The sequence below is a fragment of the Balaenoptera physalus genome (genome assembly GCF_965194825.1).
Source record: "Balaenoptera physalus genome assembly, chromosome: 7".
NCBI classification, from domain to species: domain Eukaryota; kingdom Metazoa; phylum Chordata; class Mammalia; order Artiodactyla; family Balaenopteridae; genus Balaenoptera; species Balaenoptera physalus.
Genome location: NC_138886.1, coordinates 73,932,055 through 73,955,417, shown reverse-complemented (window position 1 = coordinate 73,955,417; position 23,363 = coordinate 73,932,055). Strand labels below are relative to the sequence as shown.

The 23,363-nt window shown below is 35.8% G+C and overlaps 2 long non-coding RNA genes across 3 annotated transcripts in view; both read left to right on the top strand.

The window, feature by feature from the left end:
* The window catches only part of LOC309664245, a 31,961-nt gene extending 8,762 nt beyond the window's left edge, over positions 1–23,199 (top strand). Inside the window, exon 2 of the long non-coding RNA XR_014265702.1 lies at positions 202–23,199. This is a non-coding gene — a long non-coding RNA (uncharacterized lncRNA). The remainder of the gene's footprint in view (positions 1–201) is intronic.
* Positions 1–23,363, top strand: part of LOC309664781 — a 630,188-nt gene that overhangs the window by 408,738 nt on the left and 198,087 nt on the right. The gene's annotated exons all lie outside the window — the stretch shown is intronic.

Below are 23,363 nucleotides of genomic sequence, written 5' to 3'. Positions count from 1 at the left end.
CCATTCTTCATCGCGGTGCGCGGGCCTCTCACTATCGCGGCCTCTCTTGTTGCGGAGCACAGGCTCCAGACGCGCAGGCTCAGTAATTGTGGCTCACGAGCCCAGTTGCTCTGCGGCATGTGGGATCCTCCCAGACCAGGGCGCGAACCCGTGTTACCTGCATTGGCAGGCAGACTCTCAACCACTGCGCCACCAGGGAAGCCCAGATTATTTAATTCTTATGAATTAAATTAATAAGAAATGTGAAGAACCAGTATGAAGAAGACTTGACTAGATGGAAATTAATGCCATGTTTGGGATCTAAGTTTATTTAAATTATGTCATCACATCAATTCTCCATAAATTAATTTGTAAGTTAAATTCAATTCTAATCAATGGGATTTTCCTTTTTCTTTTTTTCTTTTTTGAATCTGATCATAATTTAATGTTTAATGTTTTAGTCTAATGTTTAGTAAGTATACATAGTCAATTACAAATACATTTTGAAAAAATAATGCTAATAGATATACCTAAATTGAAAAATAAATTTTTAGTGATTTAGCTGTATGGAAGGAAATGCACAGGAATAGATATATTGGTCAAGCAAATAAAAGAAAGTTAGAAAAAGTGTACTATATAGAAAAATCTTATTTCAATTCAATGAAAACACAAAACATTAAATAATAGCTATGGGACAAAATTGGTTAGTTAGATGGAGAGAGAGAGAGAGAGAGAGAACTATTTACATTACCTGATCTTAGTATATTCCACATGTATTGAAGCTTTAAATATAAAAATAATAAAGCATAAACAAATATCTTAGAAGATACAAGAAAATGTTTATCTGATTTACAACAATAAAGCCTTTTTACGAATAAAGTATTAAGTAACCATAAACACAATTTGAATGCTTTTAACAATATAAAAATGCTAACTCTAAAGAAAAAACACAGACACTATAAACAAATTAAAAATCATTACATATATACTTTATATGTATTACATGCATAAATACATTTCTATATATTATATGTATTACATACAATAATGTATGTATACTACCTTAACAGGAAAAAAATGAGTTCAGGACGGGCAACTTGTAAATGAAAATGATTAAACAGAGAGTTGTTAGTGTTCAAACTCAGTATTAATTAAATAAATGCATATTCAAATAGCAAAGACTGCCTTTTGCTAATTAAATTGATAAAATATTCAAAATATTTTGTTAAGTAATCACCCCACTGTTCTTGAGAGTAAAACGAGATATTTACTACATGGCTGTTGGAATTAAAAACTGGTGAGTCTTTCCTGAAAACTAGTGTGGCAATGTGAAAAAGGCTTAGTGTGTAGGAACTCTGAGCTTTGAATACCCACTTTGCCATTTACTAGTTTTGTGAATTTGGGTAAATTACTTAATCTTTCTTTGCCTTGTTTTCACTTATGTAAAATGGTGAAAATGAGGATTAAATGAGTTAATACAGGTAAAGTGCTTAGAATAGTGCCAGTAATCATCTTTTTTTATTAATTAATTAATCTGTTTATATTTTTGGCTGTGTTGGGTCTTTGTTGCTGCGCGCAGGCTTTCTCTAGTTGCGGTGAGCGGGGGCTACTCTTTGTTGCAGTGCACGGGCTTCTCCTTGAAGTGGCTTCTCTTGTTACAGAACCTGGGCTCTAGGCGCGCGGGCTTCAGTAGTTGTGACACTCAGGCTCAGTAGTTGTGGCTCGCGGGCTCTAGAGCACAGTTTCAGTAGTTGTGGCACACGGGCTTAGTTGCTCTGCGGTATGTGGGATCTTCCCGGACCAGGGCTTGAACCCGTGTCCCCTGCATTGGCAGGCGGATTCTTAACCACTGCGCCACCAGGGAAGCCCCAGTAATCATCGACATGATTATTTTTATGTTTTTTTTGCATTAATTTGGCCTTTTTGACATTGAAGCTAATTTTTTGCTATTTGTACGTTTTCCTTTAATTATAAATTAGTAATTTATAAATTAATTAATTTTCTTAGACTAGGTAGCTACCAATGAGATAAAATTTCATATCTACACAAAGCCTTATTCTAAAACTGGAGTTCACAGACTTTCTAAAGATATGTTGCTTATCTGGATTAAGCTGCTTTCTTTCCTGGAAGGCTTAATACTTACAGCTAGTTTCTCTGTCACCAACATAGAGAGAAAGGTTAATTCTAAGTGACTATATAGAAAGCTAATGGAAGCCTTCCCCTAAATACTTTAACATATTTGAATACTCTAATAGTTTGGGCCCATCAGTGGCATCCAAGGTAAGGGTTTATAATGATTGTACTGATATGATATGTGCGGAGCCATGGTGACTTTGGGATCAAAGGCAAAGCTAAAGATCCAGGTGATACATGGACATTGTTCCAAATAGGTTAAATTCCATAAGTTATCTGTACATCCCAGTATATACAGAAAGAGCAAGACTGCAGCTTCAAGGTCATGATCTTATACAGTCATTGAGAGAATACAGGAAGCTTTTTGATTGATCTGGTGCTCTGAAGCTATTTTCATACCTTGAGGAAGAGGTCAGGCAATGATAAGTTTGCAGAAGGCATCTGAGACATGACGGGAAAGAACCTGGGGTATTGTTTTGTTTTGTCTTCTCTTGTCTTGGTGTTTTTTGGGGAGATAGTTGTGTGCTAGAGAAACATAATTTCCCTTAGTTTTTATTTTACTTGCCATTTGATTGTAGAGAAGGAGTTGATCACTCAAAGTTTCTCCCAAGATATAGGGTACATATTTTCTATTGAAAATAGCAGTTAAATGAGATGACCAGAATTATAAGTATTTCTTTAGAGACCACACACATAGACTCATAGAATATAAAATCTGGAAGAGACCTGAGACTATCACCAAGGCCAAGCCTTTCTAAGTCTTTCATTTCATAGATGAGACATTAAAATCAGAGAAAGAAAATGACTTTACCTTTTTGAAGTCTTATAGCTAGTAAGTGCCAGAGAGCAGCTTGTACCCAGATCTCCTGGTTTCCAAACAGAGCAACTCCTATCAGTGGCTACATTTTTCTAAAGGTTTACATTAGATGTAAATGTGAACAAAGATTAAGGTACACACAAATAAGTGTTTCACTGTTAGTATTTTCAGTTTTGTTTCTTTTTTTTAATTGGAGTGGAAGGGCCCTGTATTTTCATATTCAAAGAAACACCTTACCTTCTTCCAAAGTACTGACCAAGAAGATTTTCATGTTTGTTCCCCTCAGACTGACTAAACTGTAGACAGACTTCACCTGACTCTAGGACCCTGACCTCTCTTTTCTCTGAGTAATATTTAGTTTAAGAAACTTGTAATTGCAAATTCTTTCTATGCACCTTTGAGATGTAAATCTTTAAAAAAGTCTCCTGCCCGTTTTATACCTCGGACTGTTTTTTTCAATGACCTTAGAGACAACCCTTTGATATGTAATCATCAAGGAAGGTTAGGCCTCTATCTCCCGATCTCTGTGGGAGGGAAAGAGCCTAACTTTGGCGGGCACCTTGCTTCAAGTTATAAAACTGCCTCCTGTCATGAAGATACAAGAAAGTTTACTTTTCCTTTGGGTAAAGCAAATTAACAAACACAGGTGGCCTGAAAAATCTTCCCATTCTGCTCATGGTTTCAGCAGAGTAGAAATCAGAGTTCAGATGTCTTTCCCCCATTACAATAGCTTTGAATAAAGTCTTCTCCATCTGTTTAATAGTCTAGTACATTTTACAATTATCATACCACCTCTTATTTCAACAAAACATCCTGCTCATTTTTATATAAATTATTAAACCTATCATTTGATCTTGCCTTGCTTTTCTTAAATAGAAAAGTAGTTGTTACCACTGAACATGTCTTCTTTATTACTGTTTCATTAGTCTTCCTCTTGCTTCTCATAAAAGTTCTCTAAATTCTGCTGCAGTCGCTAATTGCAAAGGCTAAATAAAATCTGATTTGCACAACAATTTTGCATCTGAACGTCCCCCAACCCCCGTCAACTTGTCAAATTCTTCAACAGACTATTGTATCTCCTTCCTTGTTTTCCTTTATTAAAGGTCTGCACAATTTCAGGCCTTTCAGAGCCTTAATTTTCCTCTCTGATTTGGATGTTAAGAAAAGTGGTATGAAATTTGTGGGCCAACATCTTGCAATATTAGTCTGACCACTCTGTGCACATAATTAGAACTAATTGAATTAGTCCCACTCCTAGCAAAGAAGTAAAATCAATATTATAATTAGAACTGCATTTCTGTATAATTGGGTTTTCAAATGAAACCTGAAAAAAGGGGAGGAGTGGAGAGTGTTTCTTATGTGCAAAAGTAATTCGTATTTGTATCAAGTTTATATCTTTAAAATAATCTTGCAGGAATTTGTGGCAATATCCTCAGTTTCATTAGCCAGAGCTGATTTTAGGAGTTCCTCACTCTAATCCTTGAAAATACCATCCTACAGCAAAAGGCTTCCTATCTGTTGCCACTGAGCTGTCTTTCTTTCCTATCTCAAGTATTTCAGTTAGATTCAGCAATAGGATTTTCAGGGACCATTTTACCCAATGTGTTTGTTAAATCATATCCAAGACCTTTTTTTTTTTTTTTTTCCCCTACATCAAAAGAAATCAATCTGATATAGAGAACAGACTTGTGGTTGCCAAGGGCAGGGGGGGTGGGAGAGAGAAGGACTGGGAGTTTGGGATTAGCAGATGCAAACTATTATATATATATTATATATATATACGATGGATAAACAACAAGGTCCTACTGTATAACACACGAAACTATATACAATATCCTGTGATAAACCATAATGGAAAAGAATATGAAAAAGAAAAAAAATATATATATATATATAAAACTGAGTCCCTTTGCTGTACAGCAGAAATTAAACACAACATTGTAAATCAACTATACTTCAGTAAAAATTTTTTAAAAAGAAATTAATCTAAAAGAACTGGGCAGCTTAGGAGTTGATCTAGTAGTTCTTTCCCTGGAGTTCACTGCCTTTCCTTCAAGGGCTTTTGCCACAATTCCATATATAGATGGAATTCCTTTTTAGAATGTGATGTTAGAAGAGACTCACAGTTTATTTTTTCAAAGTGACATGATCGGGGTCACTTGGAGAGCACTACTTGGAATGGCTCTTCTTTCAGAACTCAGTGATTGAGGAAAGTTAACAAGAGTAATATTTGCAGTCATGTTCCTATGTCAGTAAGACTGTGAGGTCCTGGGTTGGGAGGGAGGAGAATACATAGACAAATTAGACCTCGTCCTTAGACTCAAAGTTCTCTTCAGTTGGGAAAGACATAAATTATACACTCAAAGAGTTAAAAACAAATAAGGCAGTGTAGGTCACGTGCCAAATGAGTGGCACAGACAAGTAAATATGCAGGCATGATGAAGTGGGAAAAGTCTTGAAAAAGGTTAGAAGACCGGGTTCAATACAACTCGATATATACAACCTGAACACTTAAGTCACTTGATCTGTGTAGGCCACCACTGTCTCATCTAAGTTGAAAATGTTGAACTAGATTAGAATGTTTCATCCAGCTGTGAAATTCAATGAAATTCGGAAGAGGGAGATTATACCTTGGGATGGAGTGGCCACACATGATCACTTGAGTCACATGAAACATGCAGTTAACATTGAAGGACTAAGAAGATGCTGTTAGACAAGGGAAACAAAAAGGGGACAAAGCATGATAAAGGCAAAGAGTTACTATGTCTCCTTTGTTCACTTTTGTGTCCTCAGAGCTGGCCACAGTACCTGATGCACACCAAGCACTCTGTAATACATGCTTACTGAACTAATGAATTAATTGCAAGATGTTCCCCTTGCTTACACACGTGTGACCTCTAAAAGATCACGTTCTCTGTTCGCTTAAAGACTCTCAAGCAAAGGAACAAAACAACCACAGACACATTTGTTTGAAACCTTCTTTGGTGACTTATAATGGATGTAAGTGAGCATTTTCCATCTCTATCTTAAATTTTTCTTTCTAATCTGAATGCCAAAAGATTATTTCAAAATTCCCAAGGTCATATGATTAATAAATAGAAAAATTCTGAATCAACCTGTGAAATTCCCTCTTCTCTGCCAGTTTCTAACTCAGGGAGGATTCCCTAAGCCACTTCTGAACTTGACCTGTGACTTGCACTTCATGCTTCCCTGTTCATTGCCATGTTCTGGACTTGGGTTCTGCATTCCATTGCAGTTTTTCAGCTCTTCACCCTTCAGAACAAATTCTCACTTTAATTGTATATGGATCATCTTCTGAAATGCCTCCCCTGCCCCTATTTTTTCCCCTCCTATGTCAACTTTAAATCTTTGGTACTCAGCGAGCCTTCTTCTCTCCTCTGATGATGCCTTGGGTGTGCTCTTAGCCACTTATATCCAGGATCAATTTTGGATGCTGGAAGAAGGGGCACATTGTTTTGATTTCCCCTGAGCCACTAAAGTTGTAATGTTCAAAACAGAAGTGCCCTGAGAAGACGTCTTTGCTTGCATATCACTTCTTGGCAACAGATAAATTGTTTCTCTATAGTTTTCTCTTTGAATTTTATGTTGGATCAGTTTTTAACTTGAAGACCGTTCTCTTTTGAGTAATACTTTTTCAATGTGTCCCACTTGGAGATTTATTACACCAATTCATCATCAGAGTGACTGCTGGCTCTGATGATGTGTAGCTTAATACATCATCAAAGCAATTTCTCATTCAAGTTACATATTACATAGGAATGTTAGTGCTTGTATTTTAAAATATATATATTTATGTGCTTACAACAAATTAAAGAAGCTTTCAGAGACTTTGCAAAACTCTTAAATCTGTCCCAAATCTAGATAGGCTATAAAATTAGCACTGAGTCTCAATAATGATGAGTGCCAGACCTCTTCTGCATAGCGACAGATATCTTCTTCATAAATTTTTATTTTTTCGGTAATAAATATATGAATTTAATAGAACAATTTAAAAATACAAAAGTATATACAACAAAGACTATATCTTCCTTCTGTCCACATCTGGCAACTATCTAGTACTCTTCTCCAGAGGGAAATAACTTACCAACTCTTTTAGAGATAGTATAAGAATACTCAGACACCTATGTATATATCATTTTTCCCCTTTATATGCAATCTATAACATATTCTTCTGCATCTTTTTTTCCTCCATTTAACAGTATAAATTAGAAATTGCTCCATGTATATACACATAGATTTTCCTCATTCTTTTTGGTGATAGCATACATCTTCCTATCTTTCCCTTATTGTTATCTCTGAGTTCTAAAGAGATATTATCACTTCTCTGTAGAATATTGACTTTTCCTTATTGCATGGACATAGTCCAAATTAGAACAAGAATTTTAGAAAATGACTAGAAAGAAAATGGAGTTACTTACAGTTTTTCTTCATTATGTAATATAGAACTATCTTATTCTTTGTATGACAGTATACTATCCTACTGGTTTCTTTTAGGATTTTGACTCAAGGAGAACTCATTTTCATTAATAAGGATTTAAAATTTTTATTTTACTGAAACGTGAAATTAAGTGAATCTTACCAAAGGTGATAAAAATATCTACATTCTTTTTTTAGAAATAAACTAAAACTGGGGAGAGAGAAGAGGAAGAATGTAAAGGCATTGAAGTGTGATTAAATGTCATACACTTTAAATAATAAGTGGCAGTTCTTAACAGAAGTGTTCCAAATCATTACATCACACACATTACCTTCTTTATTTTTATTTATGAGCTTAGCTTTAGTTTGTGTTATGGACATCAAATGAACTATTAAAGGGAAAATGGAATTTTTTACTATTCTCTCAAATGAAGAAAGGTAATGAGAATATTAGGATTTCCAATATGGAAAGTCTCAGTCTCTAATCCAAGTTATGAAAGTATCAATAGTTACAATTAAAGGCAATATGTAGAGTAGTTTAAAAAGAATAAATCTCTCCTCAAAATCAAAGTTTTAAAATTTTTTATTGAGGCTATTTTGATTATTATTATAAACAAGTTAACACGTCTCCATCGGTCCTTCATTTAGCTTTTGCCTTGCGACTTCCATGATTTATTTTATATTATCTATTATGAATTCATCAGTTTTCTCCTTTAATAGTTGCCAAGCCACTCCTTTAAAGACTTAACTATAAACATAAGTCCACAAAAGCAGAAATTCTGAAACTATACGAGATTATTATTTTTTGGCAAAAGTACCCTAATTTTATTTCTGCATTCTCTTTCCCTTGACATTGTTGACTTAACCAACTTATGAATGTGAGAGTGTACAGATATTTAAACAGAAAATTTTACAAAATCTCCTCTTAAGAGCAAAAGAAGCTATCAAGTAACATAACAGGGCAAATTCATGTCAATGTGTGTGTGCACGCTCTTATTTCCAACCCTCAGCTCCCTTTTCTCCTCCCCAAGTGTTCTGGAAAAGATAAATTTCTTAGTAAACAATTATAAAAATCTGGAGAGCTAATGGGAATAATTTAGTTTGGAGGGGATAGGAGAGCGCAGTTTTCATCTCAAAAGTGGGGAGTGTCATTCCTGAGAGTAGAAGGTGACACAAGGTTTCTAGAGAGCAGAGAGAGGGGAGGGGGTGGAGGGGGTGGGGGAGGGGAAGGCGAGAGGGAGAGAGATTGGAGAGTGAGATCAGAAATCGTGGTGACTAGCCATTGATGACATTTTGTAATCCTTACTTTTTTTAATAAACTCTGACTAAAATCTACTTAACAGGCAATACTTTCAGAGTTGGATCTAGTTGAGTGATTATTCTGGCTATAAGGTGGAATGAGTTAAGATTAAAAGCCATCATTAGGGCCTAGCCACACAGCATTACCTTTGAAAATAAACTTTTTTTTCTTTTTTTTTTTGATGACAGAATTAACTACTGCTTTAAGAAGCTAAGGCCCATTCCTTCCTAATGTAATCAGTTAATCCTCAGAAACAGAATGTGTGATCTTATTTTCCCATCTCTGCTCATTTCATAGTCAAACAGTTTATAGTCAAGCTGGAATAGCACACCAGAATGTTTAATAACTCAGATCCTGGGGTTCAGACCCTAGCACCAACACTTACTAGCTTGGACAAGTTACCTAATCCCAAGAATCTCAATTTTCTTATCTAATCTGTAACCAAATTCCTAGTTTTTTTTTAAGGATTAAGTGAACTATTATCCAAGTTAACAAAGTTAGATAATTAAGTTAAAATTAACCTAATTTGTTAGTCAATCTTTTTTTTTAAACAACTACTGTATTTACAATTTATTCTATTAATTAATTAATTTATTATTATTTTTGGCTGTGTTGGATCTTCGTTTCTGTGTGAGGGCTTTTTCTAGTTGCGGCGAGCAGGGGCCACTCTTCATCGCGGTGCGCGGGCCTCTCACTGTTGCGGCCTCTCTTGTTGCGGAGCACAAGCTCCAGACGCACAGGCTCAGTAGTTGTGGCTCACGGGCCTAGTTGCTCCGCGGCATGTGGGATCTTCCCAGACCAGGGCTCAAACCCGTGTCCCCTGCGTTGGCAGGCAGATTCTCAACCACTGCGCCACCAGGGAAGCCCCTGTTAGTCCATCTTGAAGTCTTCTTTGTACTTTGGCAATCCATAATTGGCCAAGTAGGAAGATGACAATTGGATAAAAGACCTTGTTTTGAGCTGAGTTCATTAAGTATTAAGCAGTACTCATTAGAGAGGAAAAAAAACAGTGCTGAATCAGATTCTGTAGGTTCTGAGAAACATTATTTGCTTATTATAGCTGCCGATCATGTTTCTGTTTATGTACTAGAGTTTATCAACAAAAATTGGACTCAGATATTTTGTCAAGTGACTTTAGAGGGAAGATTGGAATCAAGTTACCATGCGTCCTGATCTTCCTCTATAGTCTTTACTTCAATTATGTGTAAAAGGTATAATGAGATTTATCAGATAGTATATCTTGATTTTTGTTTTGAAAACGTAACCATGAAAATGATGTAGCACACAAGCATTGTTTTACATAATTTATGACAAAAAGCATAAGCAATGTCACTTTAAAAATCACTCTTCAATGCATTGATTCAGATGTTATTCATGTATAGTTATAAGCTGAAATTTATTAAATAATTGAAATTTTAATTGACCCACAGTTTAAATTTCAGCATTAAAATGTTTATTTATAAAATTTGAAAATTTAATAATATAATGTATATTAAATATTTTTAACACAATTAAAAATAGAAGCAGGGCTTCCCTGGTGGTACAGTGGTTAAGAATCCGCCTGCCAGTGCAGGGGACACGGGATCAGGCCCTGGTCCAGGAAGATCCCACATGCCGCAGAGCAACTAAGCCCATGCGCCACAACTACTGAGCCTGTGCTCTAGAGCCCGCGAGCCACAACTGCTGATCCTGTGTGCGACAACTACTGAAGCCCACGCGCCTAGAGCCCGTGCTCTGCAACAAGAGAAGCCACTGAAATGAGAAGCCCGTGCACTGCAACGAAGAGTAGCCCCAGCTTGCTGCAACTAGAGAAAGCCCGCATGCAGTAACGAAGACCCATTGCAGCCAAAAAAAAAAAAAAAAAGAAGCATATCTATTTGTCATAAAAACACATAAAATACTTCCTGTATTTTGACTGAACAAGAGAAAATGTTTCTAAGTATTAATACAAATACAAATAAATGTTCCTTTTGGAGGCAGAAGACATTTCATTTTATTTATTTTATTCAATTCATTCATCCTTTGCTTTAAAACTGTGCTTATCATAACTTGACAAGCCATACAAATTGACTTCGCTTTTACTTAATTAACTGATCATTCATCAGTTTATCTTTATTGATGCTTATCCATTAAAAAAGAGAAGGGGAGAAATATTGTGGATAATACTCTAAATCCCTTTATTGGTCATCTATGAGCATTAAACATATCAAAGTGTTATGCAACATTAATGGCAAACTTTTATTGAGTCATTACTATTTATTAGTCAGACACAGCTTTCAGTGCTTTATGTGTGCTCTTTAATCCTCCCAACCGGTCTGTGAGGAGAGTACTATTGTCCTTATTTTTACATAAGAAAAAGAGGAGTTAATACTTCATCCAAAGGTATGTAGCTAGTAGGTGACATGGTCAGATTTCATAATGACACAATCTGTCTGATGAGGCCAGGCAATTAACCACCAAACTCTCATACATACCATCTCTGTATGTATCATAGCATGTCAGATTTATTATAGGACATATTTTTGAGTAATTATGAGAGACTTTAATATTATTTGTGATTTTTTTCATATTTTCAAAAAAAATGTTAAGATGTTGGAAAAATTAGAATACTAAGATACTTAAAATATTCCAAAGACTTTTCTAAAATATATTTGCTTGATTTGTATTAATATTTTACTCACTAGAAGAAAAAACAAACTTTTCAGTGACTCATCATCTCTGTTTCAGTTTGGTTCTTGCTTTAAAAAAAAAAAATACAATGGTTAGAGGAGAACTGTTTTCACTTCCGCAATTGCTATAAATTCTAAATGCATTTGAAGTGTCACTGCACGTTGTTTACCAACTTGTTGGTACTAAGTGAAGTCAGAATTGTTAATGAGAGACCTTTGCCAACAAATGCTAGAGATAGTGAACAATACTTTTCCATAAGTACAAATGAATGAACATTGCTGGAATCTCAGATGAGGTGACAAATGTCCTACAATGCTGGTGAGAAGGGTAAAAATAAGGAAGATGGTGGAAAATAACATAGTGCTTAACTACTTTCCATTTGAAAGATAGAATTCTGGAAAAGGAGAGAAAAGGTGAAAAAAAATGGGGAGGGAAAATTGAAAGGTTGAGGAAAGAAAGACAGAAATTAAATGGAAAAGTAGGGGAAAATACAAATGACTAGAGATGAACTCAAGGAAAAGAATGGAGAGAGTAAGGAAAACTAAATAGAGAAAAGAATATAAAGAATTCCATATCCTCAGCTTCTTGCCTCACTGTATCTGAATGAACATTCCCAGAATCATTTTTTTGGTTCTCTTCTCTACAGTCTGTAATGTTTGCCATTAGGATCTCACTAGAAAATGCCTTTAGAACCTTTTCAGTATATTAGGGATTTTGTTTTGCTATCAAGTTGATAGATAATAGGATTTGAAAAAAATTGTTAGATAAATTTAAGCTTACGAGGAAACATCTTTCTGGGCAATGACTGTTGGAAATGCAGGAAAAAAAAACAATTTTTCCCAAACAAAATTAATTTTATATCAAAGCAAAAACATAAATACCAAAAATGGAACAAGTAAACAAGGTACTGAACTGAAAATGAAATATAAAATCGACAATTTTCAAAATACTACACTTTTCATCATCAACAAAATCCTCTATATATCAACTTAATCTCAGAAAGAATTTCCCTTTAACTTTATTTCTGGTAACAATCTGGCTCCCCCAGAACGTGTTGTAATTTTATTACATAGTGAATTTTTTTCCCTCTCACACTCCTTCTTACCATGAGACCTAGAGCTGGGTTAGGTCTCCTAGTTCATTCCTGCTGCTTTCACACCATGTTTCCTTTCTCTTTTCTAAAACACGACAATGTGACTCTCAGGTCGTCACATCAGATGACACCACCCATGAACCCGCCTTTGTTGTGATCATTCATTCCCCTACTCCAAAGCGATTCGTCTCACTCTGCAGATTTTTAACACCTGTCTCAATCTCCAAAATTACTCCTGCCTAATTATTGATGATTGTATAATTCACAAATATGATCCTTCCTGTGCCCTAGCTTCTCAGTTCCCAGACCTCCAGGGAATCTTGTTCTGCTCTTACCTCAAGTACACAGTTAGACTCCGTCATTATGAGCGACTGAAGCTTTCTACATCCTCAGTTGTAAACTTTCTTCTCTCGGACGTCTCCTCTAGGATTTTCTGGAACGCTCTGATTCCCTGGGGCCTAACGTCCAGTGATTCTGGTACCTTTATACTGCCTCTCTTCCTCTTTATGTCCTCTCAGCCCTTCTCACCCAACTCGAATTTATGGACCATCACTAAAACCATTCCATCTTAGACACATTCTTCTCTGCCTCGCTCTTAGTTTACACGCTCAACAAAACACCAATCCCGGAAAAATACAACTGCCTACTGCATACATTTGCATTCATGAAATTGACTATGGTTTAAGAAAGATCTAGAACCAAACTGATTGTTTTCATCTTAAATTAATAGCTACTAACTTCAAATGAACCCTTAACACATCCACCATCATACATTACCTCATCATACATTATCCACTTACTTCATTCATTATCTCACTGAAATTTGAGACAATTTCAAACATTTCTTCTCTCTCAAATTTCCACATATTTTTAGCCAGTGACTGAACTTTCCAATTCACTGAGAAAATTGAAAGTTACGAGAGAAATCCTACAAGCTCCTCCCTCAAATCCTCCATCTGCATCTATGTGCCTGTGTCCTCTTTCTCCAACTGTTGCTATAGATGAATCCCCCATGCCCCTATTTAAGGCTTACCTGCTCACCTGTATACTAGATTCATCCTTCCTTATGCCTACTCAAGAACATCACTCTAGCCAGTCTCCCTTCTCTGACCCCCACCATCAAATTTACCCTTCCTACTTTCCCATCATGCTGCTATTCCCCCAAAATAGCATGCTGCTATTAAAATACAAAATAAAACAAAAACCAAAAACCTCTCTGACTTCTAGTACCCTCAGCTATCACCCCATTTTTCCATTCCTCCTTGTAGTAAATTTCTCAAAACAGTTGTTTACACTTTCTGACTCCTATTCCTTCTCTCCCATTCTCTCAGCAACCCTCACTCCTCTACTGAAATTACTACTGACATGGTTATCAATGCCTTCGTATTGAAAATCCAGTGGTCATGTTTTGATTCTAAAATTACTTGATCTGTCATCCACATATGACACAGCTAACAACTCCCTTCTTAAAATGCTTTCTTCACTTGTCGTCTTCAGCATCACATTCATTCCCCTGTTTTTTTCTTACTTTATTTTCTGTGCTTTATTAATCTCCTTAGTGGAGATTCATCGTTATCTTTCCAACCTCTTAATGTTGGAATTCCCAGTTCCTACAACCTTTTTTCTTTTCTATCTATACTTTCCTGGGGATCTTATTTGGTTTTGTGCATTAAATACCATCTATAGAGTGATGACTGACAGCTTTGTATTTCTAACGTACACCTACCTAACCCTGGACTCCAAACAAATTTGCTGCAGTGTCTGCAAGGTATCTAGACATAATGGGTAGTGGAAACCAGAGCTCCTGATTTTCTGTTCCCACACAAATCAGATCCAGGTGCAATTGCCCCCATTTCAGTTAGTAGTAATTTTATATTTCTAATTGCTCAGATCAAAATATCCTGAAGTCACCCAGGTGTTTTGTTTGTTGTTGCTGTTGTTTTAATTTTGTTTTTGGTTCTGGTTTCATACCTCACATTAGAAAATTCTGTTGACTCTGTCTTCAAAATATATCTAGCATCTTCCCAATTTCTCACCACCTCTCATGATAATCACCCTAGATCTATCCACAGTCATCTTGCCCTGGATTTTTGGTTCTAACTGGTCTCTCTGCTTCCATCTCTTCTATTTCTATCCCCTAAAGTCTATTCTCAACAAGGCATTCTGAGTGGATCTACTAACGTATGAGTTAGAGGAAGTTATTTCACTGTTCAAAACTCTCCAGTAACTTTGGATTTCACTTGGAATGGAAGCTAACATCTTTAAGCTAGCCTAAAAACCCTACATGATTGGTCCCCTCACATTTTATTACCTCTCTGACTGCCTTGCTCACTAGGTCCTCTCCTTCCCACTTTGCTTTAGCTATACTGACATCAGACACTAGGCAGACTCCTGCCCCTGTAATTTCGCACTTGTTTACACCCTTTACCTGTGATGCTATTCCTCTAAATTGAGGAAGCTATGCACATAGTGAGCTTTCTCACCTCCTTTAAGTCTTTGTCTAAATGTCATCTTCTTGAGAGTTCTCTGATCACCCTATTTCAATTTTACCCTCCCCTCTACCCCAACTGGGCTTCTGGTCCACTTTCCCTGCTTTATTTTCTCAATAGCAGTTTTTACTTTCTAACTGACTGTATAAAATTATTAACTTTTACATTGTCTTTTCTATAGAAGTTCCATGAAGGCAGGGGTTTCTGACTACTTTATTTACTGAGGTATTCCTGGTACCTAGAAAATACCTCATATATAGTGGGCATTCAGGACATACTTTTAGCTGTTGAGTAAATGAGTGAGTATTTGAGTAAATAAATACTTTGAAATAAAAGCTGTCTTAATTTAGAATATATGCTATACTGACCTTTCATTTCGAATTTGTGTCTCCTGGCACTATCCATGAACAGTTAGGGGACCACATTGCTTTTACCTAATTGCCTAACTGCTTGTATACTCTGAGACTTTGGATAATGACATGTTTTAAAGAACTAAAATTTTAGGTTAAGAATCACTCTCTTCAGTATAGATGCTGATTTAGCAGAATTTTCTTAATCTTTTCACATCCTAACAATGTTTGAAATGGACTTTAAACTCAATGGCAAAACATGATGGCACAACTCATAGACACACACATACACTCCTACGCACTCAGTGGCATTCTTTTAATTCACTTTTATCTATGCTTTGGAGGTCCATAAGTGCTATTTACTACCACTCCTTTTATACTTGCTAGGACAGTTGAATATAAGTAACTATGATACCTCAATGTAACAATTTTTTTTTTTTTTTGGGTGGGTGGGTGGGTATCTCTCTTCCTCCCATGCTTCAGACTTCTGAAATACACTCAAAGCACAACTTTCTAATGTAGACCATTATCAGCATTATGTAAGATCTTAAGGTTGGGCTATCTTTTTCATTTATACAACATGATGTTTTTCAAAATTTCTATTGAGGCCTTTCCCCTTACATTAGAAAATGTGGAAACCAAAAATAAATACAATAGAAGAGAAATAGGAAGAAAATTAAGACATGGTTGGAGAGCCTGAACACAGACTCCTGAGTCAGAGAATATGAGATACGTACACAAGAATTCTGGTCCACATCCAATTAATCACTGTCTCTGAAAGGAAAAGAACTTTTAGAAGGGGTTCGTTTTGAGAGAGGGAAGCTTGTTACTTCTGATGCCATTGAAAGTTCAGTATTAGGGAGAAGACTCTGTTTGAAAAATGTTCACTGGACTTGAGTTGTCCAGAGTTCTGACGGTCACCTAGCTCAGTTACTCTGGGTCCTTGATCATGATCCCTACTTCTCCTGATATATTTCCTGAATTCCTTCACCATTTCCTCCCATCAGCTCTTCTGAGGAGAGTCCTGAGCCATTTTGCACTGGTATAGATACTCAAGTTTCATCTAGTTCACAACATTTCTGGCTATTATAATGTATATTTATAAAAAAAACATTTAAGTTTTAAATGTCTTCACTATACTTGACTGTTATTGGAAAACCCACTGTTCATACAAAGTGGCTTTTATGTTTGGTTTATGAGTTAGTAATCGAGTGTGCATTTTTCCAGCTTGGGGATCATGGTTCATTTTGGTTCAAAATCTTGCCTTAACCACATTGAAAATTCAATATAATTCATTATTGACAGTGATTTGCATTTTTTCAAACCAAGAGAGTGTTACAAGATAGACGTAGTGGCTTGGTAAGAAAAGCTGCATGTTAGCAAATGGCTGCACTGCAGATAGGGAGAGGATTTTTCAACTTCTATTGTTATGATATTTTCAGCCCCAAAATTTGCAATGCCTGGCTTTGATGGAAATATAATGGTGAAATAGGGCAGCCGTTTTCAATTATTACAGCTACACTGTCTGTATGACTTTGCCGATCTGAACTTGACTTATTCTATCCTTAAAACAAACAAAAAAATAGAGACAAGAAAAATAACTCTTTATTCACATAAGATAAGCATTGCAAGGATAAATTAAACTATTTCTATTCATAATATTACTGAGTTTTTGGACAAATGGTGCTATATAAATGCAAAGTACTAGTGTTACTTTTACAGAGAATAGTGTACAGAGGGATGAGGGTTGAAGACAGATGAAATGTTTATGTTAGCTTTATTTCTGAAGAAAAATACTTTGAAAATATCTAAGCTTAATCACACTTAGTTTTTCCTCCTCATAATTCAGAACACATTTATCTTTGTTTGTCCACAAAGCAAAATAGTTACTTCTCGCCCTTGCTCAGGATCTTGATCTCAAGCTCATGAAAATGCTTCAGCTCACTGTGCCAACAGAAGGAGCCATTTGACAAATGGCGCGTTTGAGTTATCACAATCTTATGTGATCGCCCCACAATGCTGCACACCTCTTATCTGATTCTGATAGCTCAGGGACAACTTAACACATTGCATTTATCTTTATTGTGATTTAATTTTGAGCAGTCAAGATCCAGAGTGGAAGGAGAAACTGCTCGAATTTCAGAATCAGGTTGCCCTGCTTGCAAATTGCTTATTCTGTTAAATACTTGGAAAGACACCCACCATGAGGTTTTGACACTCAATCCATCAGTCTTGTTTCAGCTCTCCCGACTTCAGCTGCTGTTGTTGGATTCTTTGCCCCGATTCTTATCTCAAGTGAGGCCAGTGCTTAGAACAAAGAACCCATGGTGATGTCAGAGTCCTATAAACCAGGAGTAGCAAACAGCTGTGGAAATAATCCCACTTGATTTCTCATAATCCTCTGTGCTCACTACTACAGGCCCTCACCTCACGTTCTGTTGCTCCTGCACCTGAGATACAGAAGAGTAAGAATTTTTATGCATAGCTATTGACAGATACTTCTTAGGCTGAAGGATAGCCTTCATATTTGATAAAATCAAACACTGAAGAATAAAGGATCCGTTTTTTGGAAGTTAAGGTAAACTCTAGTGACAGGTGGTAGAAAGTGAAGCAGGCTGAAACTCAAGGTATGCCTTCCATTAGTGATACCATCATAGGAACCTTAAATAATCTGCCTTTTTAATGCTCTAGAATCCTTGATATAATATGGAGGGTGGACTAGATAATTTCTCAGGTAGTAGTCTCTGATTTCTTGTGTATAATAAAATGAATGCATGTTTGTTTGTGAAAGATTATAAAGGATATGAAAGTTTAATGAGCACAGTAAACCTTTCTACTTTAAAATACCCAGAGATAAATTGAATTCATATCTTATTCAGATTTACATTTTTTTAGAGTCATAAATTTAAATGTGATAAATATGCATACCCCAAATTAACTTTAATAATGCCTTTAAATTACTCATTCTCAAAAAGTACAGTGCACACAAATTTATGTAACTACAAGGCCACTGGACTGTGTTTAAGACTCCTATGATTAAAAAAAAGGAAAGTAATTTAAAATATTAGAGTCACATTCAGCTTAGCAACATACTCACGGCATGAAAGAAACAAGATCAGGATTACTATCTCGTATTCCATGATCACTCAGGATCATGTGGGCTCAATGATATAAAGTTGCTGATGTTTGATAATTTTTAACTTTAAAAATATTGATTTCATATAGTTCAACTTAGTTAAATTATTCACACTCTTTCACGGTTGTATGTAGTTGAATAAACGTAAACTAAGTGTGGATATGATGCAAATTCCTCTGGAATGGTTTTTAACAGTTTGATGGCTGCTTCCAGCTTTAAAAATGACATTTAATGCATTTTCTTACTATGAAATTATTGCATGCTAGAAAAAAAATCCATCTAAAGTGTGTCTTTACAAAAATTATGCACGATATTAGACTTTCCAAAGCAAATTAATTTGTAGGAAGAGCTTTATTCTGATTATTGTATTTGAGAATTTTGTTCAGAAAGTGAGAATGGATCTTTCACATTATGCACACTGATTAGATGGGATTAAATATTCTTATGTGCCTCATGCCAGCCTTACAATTCTCATTTTAGCACTTCAGAGAAGACAGAAGTGTAGGATTTTTGATGCCTCTAATTGAGAGAGAACGCAAGTTCACAATATTATAGAGAAAGCCTAACAACTAAATTTCAGGTATAGATCTGTTAGTATCGCCCTGTATGACATTGAACAAATCACTTCAACTTTCTGATCTTCATTTTCCTATTTGTAAACTAAGGGAGTGGTATTTGGTGAACATATATTTTCTTAGCTCTGAAGTTCTATGGAAACATGAGTCTTTGAGATAGACATGAATTTTCCATCACTAATAATTGTGTTGTTAAATTCTCTCAAGAAAACTCTGTCTACTCTCTTTTCCCTCTATCATTTGTTGTTCTGCCAAGAAAGAGATCAATATTAAGTCCCTCAGAATGAACTAAATTCAGTCTTTAGAAAGAACCCATAAATTAAAATGAAAATATATTTTTCAATTTATTCTATCCTTCAAGTTCGTGTTTTCTCCCTATACCAACTAGTGTGACCATTCAAAACTATGAAATGCAGTTGATTGGGTTTCTACCCATTTAAAAAGATTTTGAACAGACTGACTCAAAGATTATAAAAGTGTAATGAGAAAGACTTGTGAATATGTTTCACTGGAGAGAGATGCTGCTCTTCTGTGATCTCCACCTGCCAAAGTTTTTATTCTACACAATTCTAGGGGGTTCTATCCTTAGCCTATCCTTGCTATATTATGCTCTTTCTGTTTCTCTTTTGCCTTTTTTCTGTTTTCTTTTTTGACTAAGTTGACTAAGGATCAACTCAGTATGATCATAATTATTGCTTAATGAGGTGAGGCTGAATTTTGGAAAGGAAATATAATTATATATGCTTATCTTTTCAGATATAACACTTCATCTGAGAATATGGATTTAATTAATTCTTGAAGAAGTTGTATATTCTCTTGCATGTGCTCGCACACACACAAACACACACCACCAATCTATTAATGTATCTTGTTTCTCAAGAGTAAATTCACTTGAGAAAGGGAAACTATGATTATCTTTCATAGTGGTAGGAAAATGTAAGTCCCTAAATTCATTCAATTTTATGCTTATTTTCATTTACTGATTTCCCTTGGTTGCTCATATTTTGTCTCAACACAGGGAAGCCTTTAATATCAAGTAGGTTTGTAAACTGAACTGTCCATATTCTTCCTTATCTAGAAGTATATTCTAATTTTGGTGAGCATGTAAATCATCCACTAAGAATAACAGTGGATAACAGCAAATTGTAACAAATCTATCAACTCATAAAAAGGAAAGACCCAGTGGGAACCATTACCTGTATGTAATTCCTTTAGAACTGAATGTGCTTGCTCATTTCCAAATACGAAGTTCAGGTCCAAAAGTCATTAGCATCAGTTGCACTCATAAATTGATATAAACTGAAAAATACAAATTATGCTCTTGAATTATGCCAAATGATGTAATATTACCTTGATATTTCCTTATTATGTCCTGTAAAGAGTAAGGTACATTAGGGTCAGATGTAGCATTAGATTAGCTTGCCGGGATTATCCGGCAGGGTCTTTGGCTTTGTATTAAGAATCATAGGAAATAAGAAACAGACTGAGAGAAAATGATAAATCTGCTAATATTGACCTGTGATATGCCTATGGATTCAAAATTGGAAAACACACACACACACACACACACACACACACACACACAAGAGGTATTTATTTTCCAAAGGAAAACAACTGTAAAGGAGCTTCTAGTACATTTAGAGTGTTCAGGTAAAAAACTTGTTTTAGCTGTAAGTGATAGAAAGCTAACCCAAACTATGTTAGGGGAAAAAAAGGAGAGAAGAATGTATTTTCTCATGTAAATAGCAGGTTTGTTGGTGTAATTGTCTTATGAGACTCAGCTATATCCAGGAGCTCAAAAATTTCCTTTCTTGGCTTTGACTCCCTCTAAACACTGACTTTATTCTGCAGAAAGGCTCTCTTTGTGCTCTCACCCCCAGATTCATCTTCTTTCCTCTTAAGAAATGCATGAGAAAAATTTGGTTCTATTGAAAATATCCTGTGGAAAATACATTGGCTTGATTTATGTTTTGCTTTTTTTTTTTGCCCATTCTTATTTTCTGATAAAAGACAGGCCACTGAGACAGAGAAAGAGGGTGAAATTCTCCAAAGGACTCAAAAGAAGAGGATGGAAAGGTGTTATGAGCAAATAAAAATTATAGTTATCTTGGCTATTACATTTGACCTCAGATTCCTACATATGACTGTTACCCAAACTCTGTTACATGGATCGTCTTTGCTCCGTGAAATATTAATCAGTGTTCTATGGGAAAAGTAGCTTCTGTAAACAAATAATTTTGGAAAATGTTTGATTAACAGGATATTAAAATTGCTTTTTTTCCTACCTTATTATTTACTAAGGTGCAAACATGATAGATGTCGTATGCACTGCTATATTTAGAATGGATAACCAACAAAGACCTACTGTACAGCACAGGGAACTCTGCTCAATATTATGTAACAATCTGGGGAAAGAATTTGAAAAAGAATAGACATATGTATATGAATAACTGAATCACCTTGCGGTACACCTGAAACTTTACAACATTGTTAACCAACTATGCTCCAATATAAAATAAAAAGTTAAAAAAAAAAACATGATAGATGTCAAATCCTGAAAGAAGAGGGAGACAGATTTCCACATGCAGAATTTACAAAGGAAATGTCCATAAACAAGTTCAATGGCTTTTGAACCCTCTGACTCAATTAGAGAATATAAACTAGTGAAAAGAGGGAGGAGTTTGAATATATAACTTGGGCAATAACTGTTGCTGTGTTGATAGCCTTCCCCCATCAAAGTTTCCATGTTGCACAGTTCCAGGGGGTGCTGTACTTTCTGTGAATAACACCCTCAGTCCAACCCTCAGTCATTCACATAGAGTCCAGGCCATTTCACTTCCTGTTGTCATGCAGTACCGTGCCTCTACCAGTCCTACACTCACCAATAGGGAGGGTGGAGTGTGCTACCTTCTTATCGGCAAATCTAGTGAATAGGGCTTTTATGAAACTCTCAGAGAGCTTAAAGTGTGCTCCTTGAAATCTGGGGACTCAGAAGATTGTATCCTGACTTGTGTGAGAAAATGAAAGTGGCCTGTGGCAGCAGGGTAGAAGAGGTTGTATTGGGATTGACTTGTACGCTCAGAGTTTATCAGGGCAGGGGATGCCTGAGAGTTTCGTGTAGATAGATGTGACCATGTAGGAGAGAGGGTCAGGGTGGAGTAGTCTAGAGTCCTGGCTAGTAGAGCCACTTGGTTGGACAGAGGGATCCCAGCAGTAAGAAGATGGACACGATTATGGGATACCTGGAAACTGCGGGAGAAGTCCTAAGTGAGCACCTGGAATTTAGTGAGTCTAATAAACTTTTAGCAAGATTCCCACCAACAACAAAAATGCTTATGAGACCAAGAGCTATAAATTTCTGCCAGTCTTAAGGAACATGAACTGGTTTTTGATTTAAGTCCTTTCTTATGCCCTTATCACTCTTCCATTCACCCCTGAATCCTTGGAGGGGTCAGAACCTGGGGGAGAGGAGAGGTAGGAGAATAGTAAATTGAAGGAAATAATCTTTCCTTTCAGTCTAAAGCAGGCTTGGGCTGGTGTTAGGAAGAAGATATATGTTAAATCAAGCTCATTGTTTTGATTCATATCTTGGAACAGACAACCTGATTATATATTGGAGTTTGTTTTTAACTAAAAGTAACTTTAGGGCTAATCTAATCGTTACTTAATAGTAATTAACACACAGGGGTCATGGACCTGCTGAACTTTTCACTTAGGACGCAGATAAAGTTAAATTCATTGAATAAATTTTAAAGGGAAGAACAATGCTATATTTACACTTTGTTTACATCTTGAATGCTACATGTTTAACATTTCAGATACACAAAATTAAACAAGTTTTAGCTTTTTGTTGTTTTTAATGTGGAATTTTTCAGGGCTGTTCACAGGCTGTTCAGCTTGGGAATTCCTAAGAAGTTATGGTAGATGGTGTTTCCCAAATTATTTGACCCTGAGACCATTTTTTCACAATATACCCACTTACATCTTAAAAAATATATTACCTAGCATTGAGCTTGGGAAACTGTAGCATCCTTAAATGTAAAGAATGAGTGATAAGTAATGCAGATATGATATTGTAGAATGAAATAGTGAATAACTTCTTTTAGTATTCTCCAAAACTTGGCGGGATAGGATAAGAATACACTAATGGAAAATTATGCCCTATTCAAAAGAAACATCTGTTATATCAGAAGGCAGAGAAACTCTGAAACTCAAAACAATATATACATTCTCAGAAATCCATGAAAATTCAAACAAGCATAGAGGATGGAACAGAAGTGGTACCATTATGAAAGATTAGATTACAGTCTATTCTGCTGTATGGAGAAAGTAGAAACCACTTTTTGTGCATAGAGCACACATTGGCTAAGATGCAAATTATAAT